The sequence below is a fragment of the Macrosteles quadrilineatus genome, unplaced genomic scaffold (genome assembly GCF_028750875.1).
Source record: "Macrosteles quadrilineatus isolate MER2022 unplaced genomic scaffold, UCM_ALF_1.0 Scaffold_1__1_contigs__length_201487025, whole genome shotgun sequence".
NCBI classification, from domain to species: domain Eukaryota; kingdom Metazoa; phylum Arthropoda; class Insecta; order Hemiptera; family Cicadellidae; genus Macrosteles; species Macrosteles quadrilineatus.
In genome coordinates, this window is record NW_026542594.1 from 153,328,015 (window position 1) to 153,351,740 (window position 23,726).

Genomic DNA, 23,726 nt, shown 5'->3' on the forward strand with positions numbered 1-23,726 from the left:
ACTATGAAAAGTGTCCTATAGAGTTATCTACTGAAGCACACCATCACTAATGCTATTGTCTTCTATTGATGGATCCATTCGTCGATACTTCCCCAACAATGAGGACATGCTCTGTTGCTCCGCGGAGCCGAGATTGCACCGCCAGACTACAAAGGTGGTGATACATCACGAGTGTTTTACGGTGCGAGATGCTATTTTGACTTGACGCCGCGACGGTGCCTCAGTGACGCGTGGATCCTCACCGACATCCGACAGACGACAAGCGACATGGAGGATCACGACCTTTAGAGCAGGTCGCGGGGGGCGTGTCCAACAACCAAAACTACATGGCCACATCATTCATATTGCGCTCATCTGCCGGACTTGAACGAAATATCTCAAATTGCAACTGCTCTTTCTTGTGCCTTGTTGGGGTTTTTGAATCCCGTTGTTTCATACTAGCCTGCTAGTTAATTAACGCTAGATGTTAGGAGGTATTACTGTTCTAAAAAGTCCAGGAACACAGGAATTATTTTTAAATTCATCAGTTAAAAGCACCATTTATCATTTGGAAAATTGTGAAAAATCTATATATTCTAATCATACTTAGTCTAAAGATGTTATTTATGTAAATCGTAATGAACAACGATTCATATCTGTTCATATCTAGACGCGAAGAATAAACCTGTTATACGCGTATGAGCAGACGCAGCGATGATGAGGACCAGCACCAGTGGCGGCGGCGGTTTGCCGCGGAGCAATCTTCGGATGCTACCTAAGACCACCTTTTACTTTTACATACGATAATAATGTGTAATTTGTATGATTTTAAAATGTTCTGCGTAGCATCATTACGAAAATGTGATATTTAGTTAAGGCAACCATGTGAATGTGAAACCGTCTTTAACGCCATAACGGCGACTAACCGCACTTTGACGAGAACGTCCCGGACGGGAATTCAATACCTTTTCCATAAACATTTAGCAGACTTGTCCGTTTTCTAGCTAAATTCCATTTTTGAGGTTATGAAATTATATTTTGTACAAGAAAAGATATCATCTTTAAAAAAGGGGGTCATTTTACATGATGTACAGTTTGGAGGGTTGGCTAGTCAGCCCATTTATTAGTATATAACAATTAATATTAGTATGTAATAATTAATTCATTTTAAAGTAACATAATGTTATGCATTATTACTATAATTTATTAAGTAGCTTATAGTTAAACGTGTGCACCCATAACCTGTGTTGAGGAGTCTAATCGTTATTTATGTCTAAAACAATTTTGTTCTAAGAAATTAGTGAAGTACTGTAGTTTGTTTTTTACATTTTGAAGAATTCAAAAAAGTTACGATCTACAAACCCAGTCCCTATATAAAATTTATCCGTTAGGACAATATTTTCCTCAACTGGTATGTCTAAATAAATAGGCCATTCTTGTTTAATTTTCTATAAAGATATTTTATGATCGTTACTCCTATACTTGTTAGGTGGATACTGAAATGAAAAATGTTAATGGCCAGTTCAGATTTGTTGGAAATTTGCACTATGTTCATAAGATTCGCACTCAGATCAACAATCAATTTGTCGGCAATCCCGACTCCTCAAACAATGAAGTACAGTATTTTCAAAGCAGTTATGGCCTAACACATGGTTAAACACTATGGCCAAACACAAAAATTCAAACTTTTTAGAAGTCCGATTTCCTGAATAACAAGAAAAATGTGGATCAAGATTCGAGCTGCAGTAAAATTGCATGGGAAGTCTTAACTGTAGTGATATCTATCTACACACATTAACGTTCGTTATTTGGCTTGTCTTACTATATATTTGTTCCGTAATCGTTCAAATAAAAAAAACGAAACTTATGACACGAAATCTCCTTATCTGGAATATTAATTGAGTTGAAACTTGGCATGCATGATCCTCATATTTTCTAAGGAATATGGTTTTCACGATGCAAGCACCGAAGATATACCCTAGAAGAATTTAAGACCCCAATGTGATCCTAAAACTCCTTTCTGTAACTCTTGGAACACTAGAAAAATGAATAAGTAAATCCTATGAACGTAATTGATATTACGTTGTGAGTTGTGATATGTTAAATATAATTCAGGAGAGTGAAAAGAACATTTGACTTTTGATACTATGCCGAGAATAAGAAATAATTTCTATAACAAAATATGCCATTGACGGAATGTGCTGCTGAAAAATATTGCATTCTTACTCATACAGAAACTGTTTAGTCATGCCAAACTAAAACCACAGCTAATTGTTAATAATAATATATTTTCCCCAAACTTTAGCAAAAGTGGTTGTTTTTAATACATAGGCCTACATTGCGAGGATAAAGAAGCTATTTTTCTTCCTATGAAAACGCGAGCGCAAAGTGCCACTTCGCACACTAGTGCGATAAATAACCTTACACAAATAATCTTAATTGTCAGGCTATTATACAAATTTATTTGCGTTTATCATCGTGTTGTATCACACATTTCTGCAAATATACCCCTCGACTTTTAGACGAACTGAAATATCTATAAGATGATTGTATAAACAAATTAGGTATGGTTTTTTTATTGTATTGGCAGGGTTGGGGTAATACAAATTGCATAAAAATAACAAAAGCAACTAAAAGCTATTTTTATAGTCTAGTAGCTTTGAGTACTGTAGTAGCAAAACAAGAAGGAAAATATTTTAGGGGATTGTTTAGGTAAACAACGTAGGAAATTGACCTTTTGTGAACTATTTTGCTTTAAAAATTTGTTTATTATGGTGAGCTCTGACGAAAAACATACGTAGGCCTATACACATCGATCTCTATTACTACTAATTAAGTACTAATAGAGATCGATGCCTATACATAAGCAAAATGTGTTTTTCGACTGTCGCTCATTTTTCGACGTTGGTCCCGCCCAACGATCACAGGTCCTGCCCCGGTTGTTAAAAAGCTTGAACTCGTGTCGAAAAGTCACTTTAAGCTCTCGAGACGATATATACTATTTTGTCTTCATCAAAAATCATAATATGCATTTAATTTAGGCTATAAATATGTTTATATTGTACATGAATTAATATGAACTATGTAATAACGAACAGACAATTTATCAAATGCATTATTTTAAGTTGTCTATTAATTGCATCTAAATCACATTGTTATAAGATATAAATAGTTGGTTTACGGGGATCCTTACCTTAGGATGATTTTCTGATATTGCGCAACAATATCATACGTATTATTTTACACAAAATAACAACGATAAAATACGTTACGTCACGAAAATAATATGCAAATACAAAAAAATTAATTGACACATATTCTAATTTTCAAATGTAAAACATCTAGGAGAACTAAAAATGTAATTTAAATTTAAAAACAACTTACCTCGCTACGAAGACTATTGGTGATTAAGTTCAGCTGTCGCACACTATAATTGTTCAAAACACACTCACTAAATAACACGCGTCAGTACAAAACTTATGACTAGGTTCATCGACGTAGGACGTACGTCGGTCGGTGTGCCCGGGCTCGACGCTGGGCTCTGGGCGTCTCGGCGCTACCAGAACTGCTTATATCACCTCCGCCACCGTCGCGACACTATAAATACAACCCGGCAACAATCACGGCTCACCCTTGTATCATGATTGTCACTCCAGTGTGCGTAGCTTATCTGACAGAAATGGAGGAGCAACAGCGTGTGTCGAACCATTTTACTGAAATTGAAATGCCATTTATATGGACCAGTTGCCATTATTTTGATAAAATAAAACAGTTGATTGAGCTTTTCACACTGTGATACTGTGAAATTGTATTTCCTCCCTTAGGTTTAGATACTATGCTAGATGATGTAACGTAACAAGTGCTATATAGGCTACAATTAGATGTGTATTCAACAGGTATCAGTAAGTGAACGCAGCACTCTTTCGCTCAATGCAACGTTATTTTTAATTTAAAATATGAATACAGCTTAGCATGGAAATTGGATGTATATATATTTATACCAATACTCAACAACCAATGGTTGATCTATATTACCACATTAGAAAGTAAAAAAAAACAAACCCTAAATACCCACCTTGTATCCTCCTACCTGAAAGAATTCGATTTTTGTCCAGGCATCCAGTATTGCAAATTGCCTTCCAACTAAATAAAATCATGTTTTAATAGCCTGGGAAACGCGTTGGGATACGTTCATCGGTAAAATAAGACCTATCCTAGCACGCAGCGTTCCCATTACACATAGACTTCAAATTGGTTTCACACGGTTGTTGCCAATTTCAAATTTTAAATGAGCTTTGAAAATTTCATTAGTGTGGTTAAACTATTATTTATAGTGTGTCCTGCTATAAAAAGTGTCACCATAGTGCACACTGAAATAAAATATGTAATAGTAATTACTTACAGAAACGAATTATTTTAATAAATGCACTCACATTCAGTTTAAAATACGCATCCAACTGCCTTGCGTTATCCGATTAAAGTTATCACGCTACTGTATTAGGGTGGGCGAATGCCTATAACATCGTAGTCGTTACTTAGCATTATGCAGTATCTTGACGTACCTCCAAAATTGGGATTGAGCTTTACTCCCAACAATATACTAATGATATTTGTACGTAGTTGGTTATCTGTGTTTCAAACATGTACTACTTTCTAAAAATATGCACCCGATTACCCCATGAATAAACGTGCAAATTGAACATAAAGACTTTGAATCAAAAGGCCTAATCTGATGACGTCATAAATAAGAGCTTAATGTAATTTCGTATTAACTATTAGCTTTGTAGGTTTACTAGTATAAGTATAGTACGGAGACTGTTGCATTGCTTACGGTCATACATTAGTCAAATATTCTTAGATTTTTTCTCAGATTAAATATCAAAGTTTGGTAAATTAGTTACAAACTTACAAGCTCACACTTATTGAACCTTATTTGACCTTAGGTTGGATTTTACCTTGTGTGGGAGATGACATTTAAAATCTTTGCGGTCTTAACTTTGCGTTAACTAAAACGTCACATCTTGTACAACCAATGTGAAATCGTGTAGCTTTTTGGATAATAAGATCTTTGTGTTTTCCATAACTCTTGGTATAAACATAGTAATGATTATATGACAAAATCAGGATGTGAAGATTATGAAAAGAATAGTCAAATCTACGTATCTTGTCAGAACAATTCCAGCCAGAGAGATGTAGAAGACGAGATAGTAGGGAAGATAGGACACGTGGGGCTATATGTGGCCCACGCCGCCCCCAGCAGAGTAATCTAATGTCACCGGCTCACTCAATGCTTTCAGAAATTGGGTTTCATTTACTTTTATCCTACAATAAGTACCATTCTTCACAGTGATCACTATTGGAGGTGAACACAATCTAGTGGATCATTATGAACACTGTCAATACGTACATACTAGTACTTTGGGACCACAATTGTATTGAAAGTGAGAGGTTTTGCAAAATAATATGAAACGCTACTTTCATCAGTCTCATCCGGATACGCTTAGTTCGAAGCATACTTTAATATAAGGGTTTTGGGGAAATATAAGTTCAATGACATAAATTTGCATACAATACACGTAGGAGGTAATCCTCGAGGAAGTATGTTTTGCCCCACGTCGTAGGCATTACTTTCCTACTTTGACCCCCGTATGTCTGCAATGGAACCGTTGTTGATTCATACATTAGCAAATGAAAATACTGTGGGTGGATGATGAACGAGTTAAGTACAACAGACTACCAAAACAACAAATGTCCATATTTTTGGTTAAACTAATTATCGCCGTGAAAGCTTCCCAAGATAGTTCGGTAGCTGTGTTATCTCTGTAATCATTTGCGCCTCCCTTATTTTTTCCTCATAGCTGACAATGAAATCATCCATCCACGGTATGTTTGCTGAGGTCTGCATTAGCGACAGTATCGATACAGACACTCTGATATCACTGAAGGTAATTACTGAATAATATGTATAACATTATTTCTCAAGGAACACCTAGATATATTGAAACGTCTATAATTTTTAACCGACTTCCCCACTACCAACAACAAAAGGAGGAGGTTCTCAATTTGTTTGTGGCGATGTTTTTTTTTTCTATGTATGTTCACCAATTTCTCTGTGATTCTTTTACCGATCAGTGTGGTTCCACCACCAAAATAACCAGGAGAGTTTCTATTTGGTACCTTATATATTATGTTTAAGTATAATATTTGTTTCGGTGAAACATTCTGAAAACCTTAAATAGTCAACATTTATTTTGTTTACATTTGTGCAGATTGTTTACATTTGTGCAGAGAAGCCAATAAATAATAACATTCCTACAGCTGTTAGTTGAAACCATTTAAATGAAGCTACAGACAATTCTTCATGAAACAGTTGCTTCATATTGATCAATAAACTATTTCTTGCCATGGAGCCTAAATGAATTACATTGAGAAAAATGCATTTTGTTTTGGTTACTATAAAAAATGTATTTTAACGTTTGACCTGATTTGTGTATACAGTAATTCTGTTTTTAGTATAGAATATTCTGAATTACAAAAACATATATGTTTCAGTGAATAGCTGTATGATATTGACAAATAAAGGTGTATTGTGAAAACCCAAAGCATTCGTAAAACAGGTTGAAGTGCAAATAAAACTCATTATGAATTGACCTAAGGATAGTTTTTAATAAACTCTGAAGTCAAGTAAGATTTGTAACATACAGATACAAAATGTAAATAGTAAACAAAGATCAACTGTGAGACAATAAAGAAATTCATAAATTAAATAAGGAACAATAACAGTTCATATGTATAAAAATATTATCACATTCTTCCCACCCTAAAACGAGACGTAGTCTTTTAGATAGTTAGGTCTTTGCCGTATACGTTGTGGATGGGTTTTGGAAGGCACTGAACTTGAGTCTTTGCAAGAACTGTTTGCATGTTCAACTGGTACATTCGTGTCACTTAATGTCCCACTAGAATCATTTTCGTCTTGTTCTTGATCAAATGAAACCTCCGGTTCTTGAATAGCTTGTTCATTTCCATCTGTTTCTGGCAATTGGTAGTCTGTTTGATTGTCCAGGTGCTGGGGCCAGATCTCTTATGGATACTGTCTTCTCTTGTCCGTTTGGGAGTTTCACATGAGCATAACCTGGATTTGCTTGAATAAGTTCTACCTTCTAAACGCCAACGTAGTATCTTTTCATTCTTTATTTTTCCAAATCTTTTATTGTCAAACATGAAAGAAACTGATCTTTGGTCTGTAATGAGTAGGAATGGCCGGCCAATAAGATAGTGTCTCCACTTCTTAAGAGATTCTACAATTGCTTGAGCTTCTTTTTCAACAGAAGAATGGTTCTTTTCAGATTTTGATCATGTTTTCGAATAAAAAGCTACTGGACGTCCTGCTTGTGACAAGGTTGAGCCGATTGCAAACTCAGATGCATCGGTCTCAACTGTAAATGGTATGTCATTTTGGATTGGGGCTTTAGTTGCAGTTACTATTTGCAGATGTGGAATGTTTATTGATATTCTCTACCCAGTTACTATATCATATCAATACTATTATGTCTGCTTCGGAAAGTCCTAGAGGAAGATGATTTGCAATTTCGACTAGGCTATATCTTGATCAAACAAAACCACCTACATGGCTTGCACCACTTTTAGCTGAACCAATCTTTCATATACATATTTCATTTGCAGATGTGGAATGTTTATTGATATTCTATACCCAGTTACTATATCATATAAATACTATTATGCCTGCTTCGGAAAGTCCTAGAGGAAGATGATTTGCAATTTCGACTAGGCTATATCTTGATCAAACAAAACCACCTACATGGCTTGCACCACATTTAGCTGAACCAATCTTTCATATACATATTTCATTTGCAGATGTGGAATGTTTATTGATATTCTCTACCCAGTTACTATAACATATCAATACTATTATGCCTGCTTCGGAAAGTCCTAGAGGAAGATGATTTGCAATTTCGACTAGGCTATATCTTGAGCAAACGAACCCCCCTACATGACTTACACCACTTTTAGCTGAACCAATCTTTCATATAATATTTTCCAAAGGTACTATACGTGTTAACGACCAATTTTCCACTTTTGAGAGATTTTTTAGTGCTGGTGGCTGAGGAATAACTTTCATATTGTTCCAAAAGGCTTGAGACGTTAACTTACTGTGTTTCTTTTTATAATGTAGAAGTACACCGATTGCAGGAAACGATGATGTCTGACATTTCATTAGGCCTAATGTAAAGGACAGGGGAGCGAGCTGGCGTAGTGGTTAGAGTGCGGGACTTCAGTCCCTGAGGTCCCGGGTTCGATCCCCGCCAAGTCACCAATGGATTTTATCTAAGTGATAATGCCGCAACCCCTAGTTCCAGCCTGAAGTAATGTGAAAAACAATCCCAGGCTCGTGCCTAGCGTCCTTAGGACAAAAAAATGTAATGGACAACTCTTTCTTTCTTAAGGAATATCAAAAAATGTTTATTTTCATACCCATTGATTATGTAACCTGAACAGGTGACTCAAGCAGTTTTAAAATAATGATTGTTCTGTGGAACTTTTGATTGTTTCAAACAGTTTTGCTTATCAAAAAACCTCAAGTAATTAATACATAAAAAATTATACAGTCACTAAAAATCATGAAATAATTTATTTTTGTAAAAAATACAACCGACTTCAAACGCTCTAAAAAGAATGAAATAATTTCGATAAAGTAAACTTTTGTATTAGGCAAGCTCACGTATTTCAAGTCGGCGCGGCGCGGCTCAAACTGCAAATATGATTGAAATTAAATATTGTGTGTGTATTTTGAAAATCAATAAATTGTAGCTGGATAACATAAATATATAAAAAACATACTGAACTGTTTTGTTTATATATTAAAGGAAATATTTTCTTGTATTTTATGTTTACTTCAGAATAAATGCATTATGAAAATAACACACACAAATGTTCTATATGAATAGCAAAATAATTTAGTTTGATATTGTGATAGGGAAAAGAAGCTAGTTTAGTATTAAAACGTTACTTTTCCAAGTTAGATACATTTAAATGCGTTATAATCTTTTTAAAGATACTCGTTAATATACTATAATGCCGATCTCTGATTACGGTAATAAAATAACACTTAACGCATAACTATGAAAAAGACATGCAGATTAACACCTTTAGCTATAGATAGTCACCTGCAATATGGGCACCCTCTTTCAATTTTGTATCAAAAATCATCATAGAGCCGCGCCGACTTAACATACGTGAGCTTGCCTAATACAAAAGTTTACTTTATCGAAATTATTTCATTCTTTTTAGAGCGTTTGAAGTCGGTTGTATTTTTTACAAAAATAAATTATCTTAAAAACTAATGTGACGTTGATTACTGATGTTGTACTAAGGACAGGTTGTTGTACTGGTATGTAGACGATAGCAGCGTTCCAAGTTCTACATTTTCTACGGTTAAATTGTATAACGGTACTCAACTGATTACTTCTGCTCATGTATATGCCTAGAACTGTTATTTTAGAACTGTATTTTAATTATCTGTTATCTGTTATGCTGTCTGTTTGTTGTTATTATACTTTGTTAATGTTATTATCTGTTATTGTTGTTACGTTGCTATCTTGTTGTTATTATTTTTTGTTGCAATGATGTTTTGTTCAATGGTATATGCAGCTTCTCTTATTACTTCAAATGCAAGTTTTATCTTTCCATTCTACTCAAGTGCTTAAATATATTATTTTGTAAATGGTGTATCCGTTGGAATAAATTAATAAAGAACTTGGTATGGTTTGTACTCTATCTGTACGTGATGCTCTGTAGTAGGGTTGGAGTGTATTATGCATGTACCTAGTTACTAGGTTGGGTTTGTTAGACATTGCATGAGTCACCAGCTGACCACAGACCTTGGTAGCTACCGTGTAACTGATACTGACACCAGCCAAACCTGGTAAACTGAGAACAAGACAAACACTCACCGCCTGCGCCTCACAAATAAACTGTCTACTGTGTCTACCTACAAGGCGAGGCACCCGTGGTCTCGTCAAATGTGATGTTGTCATTTTAAAAGATCCGAATGAAACTGACAAAGGAATAGCCTATTATCTATATACATGTATATAAAAGGCAAAGCCCTAACTGACTGACTGACTCACTCACTCATCACTAATTCTCCCACTTCCCATTTACCTAGGAGGCTGAAATTTGGTACACTCATTCTTTAGGCATTAAATAGGCAAACTAAGTTGTTTTTATTCTGATCGGACTCTCGGGCTCCGCCCCAGTGGCTCTGGAGTTTCCCATGTTAACCATATGAGTACTCATATTTAAATGGGATTAATGAATCTTAACAGCTGTTTCAAATTAAACAAGTTGGTTCTGTTCTATCGTTCTATGATGTTCAATAGCATTAAAGTTACAAGGATTACCAACAGGGTGCAGCACTATTATTTCTTTTACATTTATGACAACAGCTAATTTGCAACCAAAAGGTGAGTGAGTGTAGCGAACGAGCTCCAACCTAAAAGTGAGTGAGCGTAGCGAACGAACTTCAACCAGATTGAGCCATGCGAACGAGCTCACTTATAAAGTTAAACTGGGCAAAGCCCGCGGGTACAGCTAGTCATATATATTCAGTTAAGTACAATTGTCAAAACTATTTATCAATTTTTATTCGAATAAGTTATCAGTTTTGGCGTTTTGTAGAAATGAACATTAAACCACTTAAAGGTCATTTATCGACCTTTGGGGACTTGAGCATTCTTGACAAGCAGTTAAGGGTGTTTACTTAGACATCCTTCAGGAACAGTCATACGCTTCAGTATAGTTGGAGGTTCTCAGCATGCAGTGTTGTGAAGTTCCAGTGGGTGAAAACCTACTGAGGCTGTTTGAGGTTCTCTCTTTTCTGTTCCCTTAAGCCTCACTAAATCATCACGTTGCCATCGTCGTTGCTTTCATCGCGTAGAGGACGGCTTTCTACCTTGGTAACTCAATCCTTGGATTGTACATTCGCATGATTTACAGTGGGACTTTTCAGGTTGTAAATCACTCTAACGCAGGCCCAAGGCGTCTTTCTCATCTGGCACTTTGTTTTAAGGTGGTAATCAGGGAGAAGATAGTCCGATGTATTAGCGAGAGGCTAAGACCAACTGTTGTAACATTCTTGAGACATCTCGTGTTAAATAAGAACCGTTTAACAATGCAATTGGAACAGTTGTAGGGATTTAAGTGATGGTTTAGGAGGTTTGACTATTATTTTGGAATGCAACTTTGTTTTGGCATAATTTACCTTATACCTAACACTTAAAACGCCACCATTCTTTCCTGACTATTTATTATACGAGGATACATTTTGACTTGTATACTGTGATTTCTGCGAGTTGGCTTGAAAATAATACATGGTGAGTAAACTATTGCAATAGATACTCAGAGGCAATGGTAAGTTTAGTTCACGATTTAGACAGCAAATAATCCTAACACCAAAGAACATTACGAGTCTTGGTTGCACGGTAGTAACAGCAAAATATGATAGAATGTGTTCCCTCTGAGCTGTACAATTTAAAATTGAGGAATTTAAATGGTGAATAAGTCGAGGAAAGAATTGGAATGGAAATAGTATGGATCACTAGATTCAATAATATATAAAATACGTAAAAATAGAGCTTTTGTATTATACAAACTTACAAGTAAAATGACAATATAGCTCATGTAATGTTAGCCATGAATCTCAACAGTTCATTATTTTCACTAATTGATTAGTTGGTTAGCTCATTTCATGAGTATATGATTTTTCCAAGCAATAACATCATTGTCAGCACATGCAAAGTACTCAGTCAATAGGTCAATAGGTACGACATAAATATGTTTATTAAATTGTTGCTTTGTTCCAGTTTTAAAAGATTTATAGCAAGGTTATTTAGTAAATATGGATATACATGCAATGGATTATTTATCTTCTTAGGTAACAAGTAATCCAAGCATATTGTTTAGTATACAAACTTCCAACGCATAAAAATGGACTTGAAGATAGATGGCCAAGTATCACACGGATTGTGTGACGATTAGTGTGTAAAAAGGTTAATCACCAAACGCACAAACGGAGTGCGATAATTTATCGTCTGACAGGAGAGAGGGACCAAGCACCATAGATCAGAGGTAAAGGTCAGGAAGACAATGGCGATCCAGTGAAAGTACAGATATAGTGATTGTAGCGTTATCAGTGAAAGTAATGATAAGATCTGTGGCGACGGACGGAGAGTGGATAGTGCCTGAACATTGGCATTGACAATGACACAGTTCGACACAGTGTCAGTAGCACGTCATTGGCATGACACTGTCACTGCTACTGACCCTACCAGCGATCTTTGTATAAAGAGAGTGACAAGTATGTTGCCCTTGCTTCACATGACGGTTGGTTGTGATCAAATGGCATTTAATACGTATTTCTTTGAAACCCCTTTTTTCTTCAGATTGCCACTTTGATGTTGGTAACACTGTGACGACAATGATGTTGTCCCCATCAAACCACATTATGCCTAAGACACATCACATGCAAACCACTATGTAAACAGATCGACAACCCTTTTCTGAGTTTAAGATAAACACCGAAAGGACAAATTGTCGATTGTCATAGGCTGCATTTTGCAATACATAGGCCTATGACTTTACATACACATGAATGTGTGTGTAGAAGATTGAGTTGTTCGATCGACTATTGGATAGAGAAGGTAATTATTTTTAGCATTTTTGGATTAAGATCAAATGATTATTTAATTGTCTCTTTCGATTCCAGTTTATCAAATTGAAAGATACCAATCCTGAAAGAACATAAATCATGCTGAGCCCCACTCAGTACAACATACTAGAGAGTCAAGCGACCGGGCGTGGACGGGTGGACCTCAGCAATATTCACACACAACCCATCTACTTATAATCTTAATCACTCTCCTTCCTAATAGTTTTCAATCATTGAGAAGAATATTTTGCGGCAGATTCTTGTTACAGTGCTACAGAGGATGGTCACTACGGTTTGCAATCTCTTGATTACTAAACAGACCCAATCCTGAAAAAATCCAGACGAGAAAAATTAGCAGAAGCTTGTTATTCAATGCCCCCTGAAGTGAAATTTGCCAGATAACACATAATTGAAGGTAGGCAGCCCAGACAAACGTAGCGGCAGTGGCACAACTCATCCAATTATCAGAACAGAAGCCATAAATGTAAAGGCTACAAAGTGCTGCAGGAGCCGGTCCTCTGCCGAAACCATAAATCGGCGAGGACGCGATCTCGCTACTGATACAACCACAATTAATTTGGCACCATTTCTCGACCCGGGGAGCTTGTACAACACCCTTTCACCGACGCTCGACAACAGCATGAATCAGCACCAGTTGTATGCCTAATTTATACAGCGACAGGCGAGTTTCCAGGGCTTGTGTGTACAATGTGTCACGGTGGTGTAGGCCTCGCTGTGGCTGTGTAGCGATAGTGTTCGTAGCAGTAGGTGGATTGGATTCAGTTTCAAATCTCTTTAGTTGGTTGTAATAGTTTGAAAAGAATTTTTACTCACATCAATTATATCGATTAAAAAACTTTAAAATTGTTATTTTCGTCTCTTAGATTAAAGGTCCAGTGGTATAATCTGCTAACAGTTTGGGAATGAATCTTTTTGAATATCCATCTTGGATTTAAGGCTAGAGACCATATAAATCAGATTTTTACTGTTACAAAGTGTTTTAGCCTTTACGAGCTCAACTTGACGGACAATACCACCAAATCACAACCAGTAACTGTGAAGACGTTCTAATCTTGTGAGGGTCTACACGTTTTTTCTCTTAACCCCAACAGTTAAAGACTGTAACGGTAACGGTATCGCTCGGAGGCGCAGACGCAGTGTTACGAGCGGTTGATTAGACGACGTCGAGCCGCGGGAATAAAAACAGTGACATGTGAGAAGTGGAAGTAATTAGCTTTAGATGCAGGATGCAGGTGCGCAAATGTCAAACACTGAACGCTCTGCAAATTGGCTTTAAACGTCTTCGGCCGACGACCGGTGACCGGCGAAATGTTACTGCCTTGTTTTTAGATCGGCTGTCTGGCGATATTTACGGCGCTCAGCGGGGCGGATAGCAGAGTAAACTGTAGGCATTTACTTCGCGTTTTGTCATATCCTTATTTATTTATGGTTGTTGTTGCGAGCTCCGCGTGTCAAACACGGACTTTCACTCGCTCAGTAGGCAAATGAGGCCCTCGTGCGTGTGCGTGCAGAGGCCGGTGACACGACACGATAAAACATTAGGACTGGTTGGGAAAATACTTGTGCATTTATACGCTCTTAACAACGTACAGTACATTGATAAATTATGACATTTTTTTAAACTGTGCATGTACACCTACTAATTGATCAATTGACAGGTCCAGTTTACTATAGTATTATATACTGTAGAGTTTAAATAAAACCATAGCTCTAAGTTTTAAGGATCAAATAAGCAAAAAACATAAAAATACTCTTGACGAACCTACAAAAAAATTTAAAACTGAGATCTAATTGGTTTGGTTTATAATTCGAAAATTATTGTTAAACTTTACGAGTCTCAACTACCTACCGATCTTTATGTGTGGCTGGTATAGTAACTAAAAGTGGAGTCCCGATTTCAAATATTCTACATCTCCAATCAAATGGATGATGTGTGATAATACTGTAAGTCGGAGGTTTTGAGCCCATCTTTGCTGTGGGTCATCCTCTTAGCTCTTAGAAGAAAAGGACTCTCTCTCTCCATAGGAGATTTCTCTTCTCTAATAGGGATTTGGGTGTGATTTAGTACCACACAGAAACAATAATAATCATAAAGAAATACAGTACCAAAAGATGAAGTGGTATATGGCTTCAAGCGCCATATAAATAATGTGTGATACTGTAGTTAGTTAAGTTAATTTAAAATAGCTGAAAAAAACAAATGATATATAATGGGTGTTCGATTCCGAAACTGTATCCTATATTTGTAAGCTTTACGGAAGTAAACATTTTACTACCATAGGTCAAATTACAGCTTCCAGCTTTTAGCAACCAGCAAACTAGTTTTTCATGCATTTCCACTCTATACCATTGTAATGATGATGTTTAACATTCGTTTTTATTCCTTGGTAAGTGTTTTATCACAATGTGTTTTACTATGATTCGTTGGCAATAAAATATACTGTTATACTTAAGTTTGTTTGAAGCTTTCAAGATACAGATACAAGATACAAGATACAAGAATACTTTATTTACAATCTTTAAGATTGAAAGGGCGTCAATACAGAATTGTGCAGTTGCTATATAAAAGTCAATACAAATTGTTATTTTTTAAGAATAAAAAATAGCTGATCAGAGTTCTTGCGGTGATGATTTATTCAAGTTTTTGCCAAGACAAATACTCATTCAGACTGTAAAATGGTCTATGTAACAGCCAGCACTTTAGTTCTTTCTTCAGTTTTCTGGGTTGAAGAGACTTCAAGTGGACGGGAAGGACGTTAAAAAACTTGGCACCCATGTATAAGGGTTTCTCTTCATAGAGCCTTGTGTTGTGAGCAGGAAGGTTGTAATCATTTCTTCGTCTTGTGTTGTATGAGTGCACCTCCTGATGACGACAGGTCCGGGAAGAGTCGACAATGGTAAGAGTCCGTAGTATGAAGAGGTTGACTACGGTCAGGATTTTTAACCTCCTAAACTCTGGTCTGCAACTATCTGTTGTCTCAATGCCAGTCAGGGTTCGAACAGCCCTCTTTTGCATGATTAGAACTCTGTTAAGGTTCTGTGCCGACGATCCACCCCACACCACAATGCCATAACAGAGAATACTCTCAAGAAGGGCATAGTATGCTGTTAGTGCCGCCTCTTCTGTGCTCACAGCCATTGTTCTTCTCAGTGCAAAAATTGCGGTGCTTAGCTTATGGCAGAGTGCTTCAATGTGTTCGTCCCAAGCGAGATGTTCGTCAATGATGACACCTAGATGTCTTACAGAGCTAACAGAGTCAATGTCGGGAATACAGCAGACAAAACTTTTCCTGTTGCTAAATGAAACTAGCTTGGTTTTTGAGGCGTTGAAAACAAGGTCATGATTGTTGCAGTACTCCACAGCTAGGCTCAAACCAATGTAGGCATTGACTTCTACGTTGTTGATGGGTGAGTTTGAAGAAAGCAAGACAGTGTCATCCGCATACATTATAGCTTTACTGAAGGGTTCGGTGTTATCTGGAAGGTCGTTCGTCGATAAGATATAAAGTACCGGTCCCAGGACGGACCCCTGTGAAACTCCTCTGGACACTGGGCGTACTTCAGATCTAACGGTGGTGATAGTCCTATTCCTGGAGTGGCTGAGTTCGACTAGCTGCGTTCGACCCTTCAGATACTGAGTAAACCAACCAAGAGCCGAGCCGTTCCACATACTCCCAAGGAGCTAAGCTTTGAGATGATCAAGTCATGGCTCAGGCAGTCAAACGCCTTACTCATGTCAACAAAAATGCCGACAACGTTGTTACCACTGTCTATATCATCAATGACGGACTCTACGAAGTCAATAAGTGCCGTGGTTGTGGATTTTCCCTTGACGAAACCATGTTGTCTCTCTGTCAAGAGTTGATTAGAGAAAAGATGTTCTAATAGCCTCTGCAAGACAATCTTCTCCAGGATCTTCGAAAAGGTTGGAATCAAAGATATTGGTCGATAGTTCCCAATGTCAAGTCGAGTTCCTTTTTTGTGTAGGGGAGAGATCTTCGTTGTCTTCATGTTCGATGGGAAATTACCTTGTGTGAGTGATAATTGAATTACGTGAAGCAAGGGCAGCAGAAGCTCCTGTCTGCAGGATTTCACTATCCTAGCTGATATTCCATCTATCCCTGTTGATGATTTAGGTTTGAGGGAGTTAATCACTTCTAAGAGCTCCGTTTGGGATACCGGCTTGAGGTTGTGCATTGGAAAGACTACATTGTGTTTGTCAGTGCTAGAAACTCTGGACGATCGATCTTGCTTTTTGGTTTCCTGGTTTTGGTTGTTCCTTATTGTTTCTTCAGCCACAGTTGCAAAGTAGTGATTAAACAAATTGGCAACTTCGACAGGGTCCTCCACTTCCCTTCCTTCGATTTGCAGTTTGACAGAGTTTGAGGAAACATCACATCTGTTATTACGCTCGCAGTTGATGGTCTGCCATATGGCTTTGCTTTTGTTGACGGCTTGATTTATCTTAGATGCACTTATTTCTCTTCTAAGGCCCGATTTCACCAAATTCTCGCTAACGATGGTTTAATTAAACTTCGGTTAAAACTAACTGACGATTTAAACCACAGTTAAGGAAATCTGGTTTCACCAACGAAAACGCGTCAAAACTAACGCTAGTTTTATAAACGAGAGTTTAAAGTAAAATCCAAGTGGCAGTGGCAGTGAACTGTCATAATATCGGGCTGTTACGGGAGCAAGTAAACATAACCTAGAAAATAAATCAGTGTTTATGAGGTAGTGAAAACAAAACTGGAGACAGCAAGCTTACAGGAATACAATAGATTCTGAGCAAAATAACAACAGAAAGCAAGAATAAATACCAAAACAATTAACATAAGTAAATAAAGGCAAAGCAATGTTGATCAAACATATTATTCGAGGAACAAATTGGTTGAGTTTTGCGGTCGAGTCAAGACTCATCAATCCAACTTTTTACAGGGATGTTCAATATTCTGTTTGTTCACTGACCAGTTTGGTACATTTGAAGTAGTGAAAAAAAACTGGAGTCAAAAGAATTACAAGAACGAGACACAATGTAGATAACACCAAAATAATTATTTTCTATAAAATACTAGCACAATAATGACAATTTAGGTTTAGATTTTGGTTTACTTACGTCTGACCGAACGCAAAACAATTGTTTTAACTTTGGGTTAGGGTTACCCAAAGCCGGGAGAAGGAAAGGGAGCCTATTTTTTCGAACAATGAAATAATAAATTTGATAATGTTGGTAGAAGAGCCGGGACACTCTTTTTAGCCGGAATAAAAGAGTAGCCTACGGCTCTTGATCGCCAATCAGTTCAATGCGGTCGCTGATCACAGATATACGCCTTAACAAAAAACCTTGTGGGATAGCCTAAACACAAACCACTACAGTGGTTTGTATTCATTTCCTAAAGAAAAAGGCTAAACGTTTTGATAGTTCATATCTAATAATAAAATCAATTTCATCTTTGTTATTAAAATCACCCTTTCTCTTATCCACCTAGTTCGGTGAACAACATAGGCTACTCTTCATTGCCATCACTTACTTTCAAAAGCTAATTCGTACCGTATTCTCTTCTACCATTTCGCCATTCCATATAAACTTTAAACTTAAAGCCAGCTGATATTTACTTAACGAAAGATTAAAGAAGTTAACCGGTCAAAATTGGGCAGTTAATTATCTAACGACGGTTTAGTCTAAACTAGCGCTAACGGCGAGTGGTGAAATCCGATTTCGTCAGTTAAGAGCTAACTGCAGTTAGAGCAAGGCTTAACGGCGGTTTAAAAGTTTGGTGAAATCGGGCCTTAGAGATCTAAGTTTAAGATCATAAGCCTTCTTCCGTTTAGAAGCTTCTTGTTTGTCCTGGATACAGTTGGTGAGCAAGAACTTTCTCTGAGCATCTAGAAACTCTTGTTTTAGGAGTCTAGCTTCGTGGTCATATTTTGCAGACATCTCGGGTTTGTGATTACGTCTAGACTTTTTCAGAGGACAAGTTACGTCAATGTTTTCAAGGAGTAACTGCATAAAGGAGTTGTATGCATCATCCACGGTAACAGAACTAAAGACAGCGTTCCAATTCTCCTCTGCAAGATTTAGCTTAAGATTGTGAAGATTCTTCGCGTTAATGTGTCTGCGGGTTGATGTATTAGTTTGTGTGTGCTCAGCAGGAAAAGAAAGATAGCACAGTTGTCCAGTATGATCCGAGATTGAAGCATTTAATATCTCCCAGATTATGTCTTTGCTGAAATTAGTACACACAGCATCAATAGATGTTTTGGTAGTAGGGGTAATCCTTGTTGCTGGTAGCTGCTCTCTTGTTAAGTTGTGGGATAATAAAAGGTCATTAAAAAGAGAGCAATCCAACGTTCCAATTTGTACGTTCCAATTTCTTTGATACAATGGGAAGGTATAATTAATCTGATGGATGAGTATAAATCAGACTTTAGGGTTCTGACCCATGGCCCCTTTAAAGTTACAATGTTATTTAAAAAGAATAGTAGTTTTCATTACTAGTCTCGATAGTGACTTATTGCAGGGAGAAATTAATTACATTATGGAAAAGCTATGGAGCCCCGCAATGACACTTTTGAGATGAGTATTCAACATTATTTTTCATTAAGATATCGACAAATTTGTTTACAACATGGATATTTTTGCTTATTTAACTTAATATCAAGAAAAAGAAACCTAACTCATAACACTGAGTTTCTGTGCTTATTATGTCGAGGTACAAAACAATGCAACACAGCAATTAATGCAATAGCTGATCGGTCTGCACCGCAAAGTCCGATAACGGTTACTTTCCGTGCACCACAAATGCACAGAAAGTTAACCTTATTTATTTTTGCTGTGCAGTAAGGGGAATAACCTATTTTCATAGTTCATTTTAAGTTAGAAAGTGTATTTTTGTGTTTAAAATGGTTTAAAATACCTGCATATAGTAATCCTTTGTTGCTGATTTAGGCAACTAGTTTCGGTTCTTGTTTTGAACCATCTTCAGGCCTCAAGGTGTCAAGTGATCACTTCATTCGAAGGTCGTTAACAGAGTTCAATAAATAAAACATATACAAAACACGATACACGGAACGGACACACATTACAAAAAACACGAAAAACACGAAGGGACATTGACAATCGATCGTGACCGGGCTGAGGTAAAGTCTAGACTGGTGGTCAAAGTGGTCTATGGCGTTGTCTCTGTCTTCTTATCACCGGTGCGTGTTCATTCATTCATTGTTCCCTCCAGTATCCTTATAGCTGTGTTGTAAATATAGTTGGATTGGAAGGAGAGTTTATCGTTCAAAACATTTTGATGGTCAGCTTTAACCGCTCTGTATATTTCAAACTCTTCCAATGTGTTTCTGGTTAGACGGTCCTGCGAGAAATGTAAAACTTCCATATTACTATTGATGTCTGAATAATTGTGGTTGTGTAATACTAGATGTTCCGCAAAATTTGATGTTTGGGGAGCTGTTGTTTTTCTGGGCATATGTTCCTTAAATCTCTTCTTAAACGAGCGTGAAGTCTGGCCAATGTAGTAGTTCGTGCAGTCATTACAATTTATTTTGTAGACTCCAGACTTATCGTAGATGGATGAATTAATTTCTGTTTTATCTTTCAATAGAGATCCAAGTTTATTGTTAGTCTTGAACGATACAGTGAATTTATTTTTGTCCATGATATTTTTAAATGTGTTACTGATATGTGAACCAAAAATTGCTGAAATATACGTTTTCTTTTCTGTGGATTTAATTTGAGGTTTATTTAAATGTTTAAAAATCATTTTGTCCACTAGACTGGAGTGAAAGCCATTTGCGACTGCTATGTATTTTATCGTGTTTATTTCTTCATTATAATCAGTCTGATTCATTGGTATTGATAGCAATCTATGGATAAAACTGTTGTAGGCGGCGATTTTTTGAGAGTGTGGGTGGTGTGAATCGGCATTTATGGTCTGGTCGGTGCAAGTAGGCTTCCTGTAAATTTTAAATTCGAAATGATCATTTTGTTTTTTAATTGTAAGGTCCAGAAAATTTAACGTTTTGTTTTTTTCCTCCTCTAATGTGAAATCAATATTCTTGTGCATTTTGCACAAATAACTGTTTAATAGAGAAAGTTGTCTGCTATTCCCGTTGAAGAGCATAATGGTGTCATCAACATATCTATAATAGAATAAAATTTTATCTCTGTTGATGACACCATTATGCTCTTCAACGGGAATAGCAGACAACTTTCTCTATTAAACAGTTATTTGTGCAAAATGCACAAGAATATTGATTTCACATTAGAGGAGGAAAAAAACAAAACGTTAAATTTTCTGGACCTTACAATTAAAAAACAAAATGATCATTTCGAATTTAAAATTTACAGGAAGCCTACTTGCACCGACCAGACCATAAATGCCGATTCACACCACCCACACTCTCAAAAAATCGCCGCCTACAACAGTTTTATCCATAGATTGCTATCAATACCAATGAATCAGACTGATTATAATGAAGAAATAAACACGATAAAATACATAGCAGTCGCAAATGGCTTTCACTCCAGTCTAGTGGACAAAATTATTTTTAAACATTTAAATAAACCTCAAATTAAATCCACAGAAAAGAAAACGTATATTTCAGCAATTTTTGGTTCACATATCAGTAACACATTTAAAAATATCATGGACAAAAATAAATTCACTGTATCGTTCAAGACTAACAATAAACTTGGATCTCTATTGAAAGATAAAACAGAAATTAATTCATCCATCTACGATAAGTCTGGAGTCTACAAAATAAATTGTAATGACTGCACGAACTACTACATTGGCCAGACTTCACGCTCGTTTAAGAAGAGATTTAAGGAACATATGCCCAGAAAAACAACAGCTCCCCAAACATCAAATTTTGCGGAACATCTAGTATTACACAACCACAATTATTCAGACATCAATAGTAATATGGAAGTTTTACATTTCTCGCAGGACCGTCTAACCAGAAACACATTGGAAGAGTTTGAAATATACAGAGCGGTTAAAGCTGACCATCAAAATGTTTTGAACGATAAACTCTCCTTCCAATCCAACTATATTTACAACACAGCTATAAGGATACTGGAGGGAACAATGAATGAATGAACACGCACCGGTGATAAGAAGACAGAGACAACGTCATAGACCACTTTGACCACCAGTCTAGACATTACCTCAGCCCGGTCACGATCGATTGTCAATGTCCCTTCGTGTTTTTCGTGTTTTTTGTAATGTGTGTCCGTTCCGTGTATCGTGTTTTGTATATGTTGTATTTATTGAACTCTGTTAACGACCTTCGAATGAAGTGATCACTTGACACCTTGAGGCCTGAAGATGGTTCAAAACAAGAACCGAAACTAGTTGCCTAAATCAGCAACAAAGGATTACTATATGCAGGTATTTTAAACCATTTTAAGTATAATACAGTAATCCGGAGGCTAAACAACTATTTTTTAAAATGTATTTTTGTGTGTAGAGCTATGAAAACGTTTTATACATTTTTAGCAAAGGACAAAAATGATGAAGGGGATTAGGCTCCCTACACCCCTTAAGTAGAGGATTTAAGCTGCGGTAGCATTTTAGCTATACACAACTTAAAAATGCTACATTGTTTTTGCAGGCTATAGCAAATTTGCTACAAATAAAGTTTAAGATGTAATGTTCAAACATGTAATATTATTGGCAAATTTTTGCAAATGCTTTTAATGAATAATATTTTTACTACTGTTGTCTGAGAGTTTGTAGAATTTCATCCCAGCCTATACCCTGCTTAAGTATGAACTTAGTCAAGCGGCAGTAATAAAGGACTGGCTGGATCACATTTGACCAGGCTTAGGATAAGGTTCAACCATTTAATCCAAGGTTGCTTGTCCAGGACTATATTTGAAGTTAACCCCAAATAACTAAGTAAAAATATAAATTTTCCTACAGTTACCTAACAATGTACATGTTCTCTCACTGATTTGAGAAAGCAAAGTGGCCAATTCGCTCATCAGTGAGACAATGTTAACATTGTCTCACTCTAATTACTTTGTCTCACTCCAGATTTGCAACTTGGAGGCACGAAATAGTGAGCGCGTAACATGCAGGCTACGTCGTATGCGCGCGAAATACGTTGGCAGCACTGGCTGTAATTCAGCTGGTCAGCTGTTGTACTGTTGTATTTTGTCACTTCACATTAAATGTTATATTAAAAGATATCTTCTGTGTAAAAATAGGTTATGTTTCTTCACAAATTTATTTGTTTTATGGTAACTGTAGGAAAAGTATAATGTGCAACTCGAGTTCAAAGAACAATTGCCTCACTCGAGAAACCATTCCTCACTCGCCTACGGCTCGTGAGTAAGGATTTCTCTCGAGTGAGTCAATTGCTCACTTTTTTCACTAGTTGCACAAATAACTATTGTCTTCATCAGCATTATTCTTATTTGTTTGTCATCATCAACATTGTTCCTATAAATTTGTCTTCATCAACATTGTTCTTATTAGTTTGTCATCATCAACATTGTTCTTATTTCATTGTCATCATCAACATTGTTCTTATTTGCTTGTCTTCATCAACATTGTTCTTATTTGTTTGTCTTCATCAACATTGTTCTTATTTGTTTGTCTTCATCAACATTGTTCTTATTTGTTTGTCATCATCAACATTGGTCTTATTTGTTTGTCTTCATCAACATTGTTCTTATTTGTTTGTCTTCATCAACATTGTTCTTATTTGTTTGTCATCATCAACATTGGTCTTATTTGTTTGTCTTCATCAACATTGGTCTTATTTGTTTGTCTTCATCAACATTGTTCTTATTTGTTTGTCTTCATCAACATTGGTCTTATTTGTTTGTCATTATCAACATTGGTCTTATTTGTTTGTCTTCATCAGCATTATTCTTATTTGTTTGTCATTATCAACATTGTTCCTATAAATTTGTCTTCAACAACATTGTTCTTATTAGTTTGTCATCATCAACATTGTTCTTATTTCATTGTCATCA

The 23,726-nt window shown here is 36.5% G+C and overlaps 1 protein-coding gene across 1 annotated transcript in view; it reads right to left on the reverse strand.

Annotated features, from left to right (window-relative positions):
• LOC128987629 (protein TANC2) overlaps positions 1 to 3,527 on the reverse strand; it is a 139,399-nt gene extending 135,872 nt beyond the window's left edge. The window contains exon 1 of the mRNA XM_054408638.1: positions 3,364 to 3,527. The gene's annotated coding sequence lies outside the window, so the exon portion shown is untranslated. The remainder of the gene's footprint in view (positions 1 to 3,363) is intronic.
• Between the last annotated feature and the right edge of the window lie 20,199 nt (positions 3,528 to 23,726).